Source organism: Erigeron canadensis, chromosome 4, assembly GCF_010389155.1.
Source record: "Erigeron canadensis isolate Cc75 chromosome 4, C_canadensis_v1, whole genome shotgun sequence".
NCBI lineage: Eukaryota > Viridiplantae > Streptophyta > Magnoliopsida > Asterales > Asteraceae > Erigeron > Erigeron canadensis.
In genome coordinates, this window is record NC_057764.1 from 42362295 (window position 1) to 42368009 (window position 5715).

The 5715-nt window shown below is 31.7% G+C and overlaps 1 long non-coding RNA gene across 1 annotated transcript; it reads right to left on the reverse strand.

Moving 5' to 3' along the window:
- Positions 1-1979: 1979 nt before the first annotated feature.
- On the reverse strand, positions 1980-4274 carry LOC122594866. Its single transcript, XR_006323131.1, has 3 exons — positions 4236-4274; positions 4076-4144; positions 1980-2000 (listed from the first exon to the last, which is right to left on the reverse strand). It is a non-coding gene; the product is annotated as an uncharacterized LOC122594866 (long non-coding RNA).
- Positions 4275-5715: the final 1441 nt, after the last annotated feature.

A 5715-nucleotide genomic window follows, 5' to 3' on the forward strand; every position in this document is an offset into this window, starting at 1 on the left:
CACCGCTACCATCACCACCGCCGCATTGCGCGGGTTAAATGCTGGTACCTTTTAATGGGTTTGAAACTGCCATGACAAGCTAAAAGAATTGTAAGTCATAGTCATTATAAGGAAGACCACAAATAACCCGACATGAATGAAACTACTTCCGGCTCGGAAAGAATATATGATTACTTTGTCATGACATACCTTACCAATAGCCGATGTCCTGTAATAATCTCCCATTGTTGCAAGACAGGCAAAGGTAGAGTTGAGGACCCACACATATGGAAGTAGAAATAGCTCATATGCTTTTAGAGTTTTAGTTAGATTTCAAATTACAACTATCAATCTAATGTCATATGCTAGTGCATTCCTATATGAATTTATACCTTGTTTTGGTCTGTATTGATGATCAAAGTTAATTAGTTATCTAATCTGTTTGGTATGTCTACTTTTATGGTAAAGCAAAAGATATTAAAATATAAAACACAATTAATAACCATGATGCTGGATGGGAACAATGATATTAATAAGGTTGCACTCATCATCCACTTTTCCTTGCTACTATAAAAATTTCTAAATTGGGGAGCTCATAACTATAATCGAAGTATAACCATGTAGTATATTTTAAATGCCATGACCTGTTATATATCAAATGCTCGCCACACTGCTCAAACTAAATGTCATGCACTCATAGTTCATTAATACGAAAAGAAGTAAACAATTAACGATCTAACATAAATCTATTATATAAGAGATGCACAAAGAAAGAAAAAAATGATATCTACCTGATCATATTCTTGAAAACTTTGGGAAATTAAGAGAATAATCAAAATATTTGAGAAGCCAGCTATTTACTATAAGTTTTTCACTATCCCACATTTTGATACAAATCTATCATAAAAACTGAAACACACAGATCAAAAGGGTAACAATATAGAACAAAAAATATTACATTCTTAATCTAACTTACCATTATAACCAATACGTGTCTTGGGCTTGTAATCAAATACCTTTAGAAAATCTCCATACAACTGATAAAGTACAGGTTATAAACTATTATCCTAATAAGTAATAACAATTATCTATCATATCAAGTGGGAACTCCAAGATGGTTGCTAAGCAACTTTTGTTCCTTCTTTTCTTGCACAAAATCAACATTTTTATATAATAATCCAAACCAAATAACAAATACAGTTAAGTTGAAAAATACTGCTATACCAATCACTCATTTGAATATATAAGGACCGCAGATTAATCTCTGCATCTAAAGTTGTGTCTACTTAAAGATGGTTAGGCCTCATCTTTAGTGAGAGTAGTGAATTGAAGAAAGGACCATGGACACGGATGAAGATACGCTTCTTGTAGGTTACATTCAAAAAATGGCCACGATAGTTGGTGAGCTTTACCTAAACGTGCTGGTTTAAATAGGTGCAGAAACAGTTGTGGATTGAGATGAATTAATTATCTTAAACCCGATACCAAAAGAGAAAAGTCTACTGAAAAAGAGGAGAATCTAACCATTAACCACCACTCTGTTCTTGGAAATAAATACGTGTTCTTTTCTTCACATTCTTCCAATTACATTGCACATTGTAATTAGGATACCATTCATTTTGAACTTTGAAGTAATGTACGATATAATTTACACACGGATTATGCACACCTAAATTTAATTGTCACTTTTCTATCTTAGGTGCAAAAAACCTGTTAACTTTAGTCCTACATGAAAAAAAATAAATTTCCACACCTATCAATGTATATATTAACATATATTATTGATATAACTTATAAACAAAAGATTAAAAAGCTGGTATATTAAGTAAATTTTTTTAACAAAACTAATATTACAAATACATAATTAAAGTTTAATATATGGAAAAAAAGAAATTTACCTTGAGAATTTACTGAACCACTAATTGAAACCCACTTTGATCTAGATGGGATCTCAATTGAAAACCACCAAATGCTTTATTCTTCGGTAATAGGAATTAGGATTGAAGACCACTTTACATATCCTGTTGTATGTAAAATAAAAGGATTAGGGCATGAATGGTTTGGAAGAAAAGGGGTAGAAGACTGAGTTAATTAAACGGGTTACTGATTTAATCGGATGGTTTCCTAAGGTCCGCGTGTTTGAATTTTTTTTATAACATATAAATAACAAAAAAAAAACAAACGAAAATGACACCTAGGATCAAATCCTATGTGGCGAAGTTTTAGCATACCTTTAAATTTGTAGAGGGCTTTAAAAAGTTTGTTTAACTATTGTTTTAATATGTATATAGATATGTTCACATGAATCATAGTCTATATATCTACTCTTTAATAATAATAATAATAATAATAATAATAATAATAATAATAATAATAATAATAATAATAATAATAATAATTAGAGTGTCTTAATTTTTAAAAAAAATAAAATAAAACGTCCATTAATATATATTCAATTCCCAATATGCTCTAGTGGAGGATCAAACATGCGTCACTTATGCGAAAAGCGGAACAAGTTCCACTAGACATCTTGTGTGACAATTGGAAATGACTTGGCCTATGTTGGTTTTTACACCAAATTGCCAACCTCTTCCATCTTTATTTGATAGATTTTTCCGTAAGTTTTAAGGTTTTTAAAGATATTTTGCATTTGATTATAGCTTTTTATATACGAATTTTTGTTGAAAAACTTTGCCATTAATCATACTCCAAATGGATTGAAGAATAGCTTCTAAACAGGTTACAATTGGAGAACGTTGGAATGGGGGGTGTTTCAATTGTTGGAATCGGAGAAAACCTATAAGGCGTGGAATAGAAGAATAGTTTCAAAGGCTTTTTGATTACATTCATTGCCACGAGATAAGCAAGATTGTTCCTAGATAGGTTAACATTAATTCATGGTGACGGGTTTTAAAGGATCGCCTCCCAACCTGTTTCAATATATGGTTTTCGGGTATCTTCAAAAGCTTTTGATTGTGCACCAAACCGAGATTGGGTTGAAGGTGAGATGATGGATGTTTTGGTTGTTTGTTGGCAGTTCCCCGAAGGTAAGGTTTGTGTCTATTTACACCAATCAAATGTGTATGTGTGTTTCAGATCTGTTCGATTGTGTTATCAGTTATGATACCTTGAAAGGTCTCAAGTTTCTTCTTTTATATGGAGAAATTATATTCAAGTTTCTTCTTTTATATGGAGAAATTATATTGGAGGACAAGTTAGGCCTTTTTAGGGTTCTCTAAGTTTTAGACCAGAATAGTCCAAGATGATTTTTTCCTTCTCTACTGGACATAAATGATATGATCAAATTCTGAATTTATAGGGAAACAATTTTTATTTCTTTTATCTACTGCGAGGGTCTTCGTTACTGAGTAGCCTTTGTACCGTAGCGTACTAGCGTTACTCTGTGTGGCGGGTGTTGCGTACCGCTGGGAGGGTATAACATCAGCTCTTCAGTTGCCCTGCTTGTTTCGTCCATTCATATAAAGGATCCTCGAGCGGCATCTAACGGGGATTTATTAGTTGAAATACGAGATGAGGACCCGCATATCCCATATAATCTTACGAATTCACGCTCTAAGACTTCAATGCGGACAACAATGAAGATGACATACTATTTTTTTTATTTTAAGTTTTATGTAATATTTTTTTATTTTTAGAATGTCATACTATTCTACTTTTAATCTAAATTACACGAATGTGTGAGGTTAAACTTATAACTTCTAAAAATCTTCTACTAATCCACTCATATATACCTAGATGAATTCTCACAAGATCAAAAATATTAATGGTTCACTAACCCTATCAACAATATGTAATGGTTTTAATTTAGTTTTAATGGAATTTTATTTTAAAAATGAAAGAATGTAAATATAGTGTGACTTAAATACAGCACTATGAGCTGCAATGACAACAAAATAAGAGTTTATGGATATTTTTTTTAAAAAAAATTGGTTGAAAACACGAGTCCCCATTCCTTAACATAATACGAGTATAAAGATAATGATTTTACTATATAGTAACCAATCAAGCTATATTCAATACACCAGCTACATCCCTACATGTACATTCAAATTACAAAATACTATAATCATTTTACCATTTTGTAAGTCGACGCCCTGAGCGAAAGACTCCCATGGAATCACCCTCTCGGGTATCTAATTAGAGCCTGCAAAACAAAACAAAACTCAAATAACAATGATAATGATCGCATATTTAGATACTAAAGTGGAAAATCCCGCGCATAGAAAATTTTTCACCTTGCAATATGGGATACAATGACATATTGAATCTAAACGTACTTCAGAAAATAGAAGAAGCGAATAAACAACTAAACACAACCATGAGATGAAATGGTGGTCCATATATAATAAGTCAACAACAAAAGACAACCAGCGAGAAATGCCTTTGGTGGTGGATAAAATGAGGGCGGTGAAATAGGGGTGAATTAAAGTAAGCGAACGGTTATGTTGTCTCGTTGAAATGAGTCGGGTAAAGTTGGCTCGGTGGAACCGGGGTGAAATAACCTTTCTTTTTCTATTTTTTCTTTTGTTAAAAATAGAGGTTGAAGATATGGTAAGGCTTCATTAATGTATCTCATTAACTATTTCATTAAAACTTTACTTACCTCTTATCTTTCTTTCTTTATTAAATTTTCATTTTCTCCAAAGTTTGAATTGTAGACATGGAAATTTTTATATGCTTGCTCGAAACACTACAAATTATTATTGTTACGGGGTGTTTGTTTAGCTTCTGGCTTATATTGTTTAGGTAAACTAGTTTAAGTGTTTGGATGGGCTTATAAACTTATACTTTTAAGTTTGTATATTTTTTTTGGAAAAAGTAACTTTAGAAAGCCTTTTTAGCTTAGCTTATATTGCTATAATGAAAGAATTTTCTTCAAAAACTTTATAAGCAATATAAGTCAATCTAATCACACAAAAATAATCAATAAGCTTATGTAACATAAAAAAATAAGTTGTTTTTTATTGCAAGCATAAGCCATAGTTGATAAGCTTGGCCAAACCTATTTTTAAATTGAAATTATATTATGTCTTTAATTAAATAAAGATGATGTTCAAGTGATAAGTACAAATTCTTCAATACTCTTACTTGGGGTCATGTTCCATTAGGTAACAAAAGTTTGAGGGAGTCAATATCGAGCTCCGTTAAGCTCATATTAGGGAGCTCGATTACAATGGTCGTATAAAAGAGCTACTTTATGATTCGAGTATCTAATGATAAAAAGAATAGGATAGTTGGAGATCCCCATTGGTTTAGGACTTCTAAAAATGATATCGAAGTAGTTAAACAATCAATCCAAGGATCCCAAGCTCATTACATGGCCTGGTGACAGTCACGCAAACTCAATTAGAGGCATTTTAGTTCTAGAAATCATACATTTTTTTTTGAAAAGTAATATTCTATTCATATGCATCCCCGCATAGCGAAAGGATGAAATAATTACAACGTATACAATTTTACAATATACTCCCTCCGTCCCATTTTAATTGTCACGTTGACCAACTTTGACCGTAAATAACTTTGTTTGTACTATATGTTAGTTGATGAAACTTATATGGACAAAAAGTACATTAAAAACCCAATACATTCATATATTTTATACCAAGTGTTACATGACACAAATAAAGTTATTTACGGTCAAAGTTGATCAACGTGACAATTAAAATGGGACGGAGGGTGTATTTAATTGTCATGTTGAAGAGAAAAATGTACATA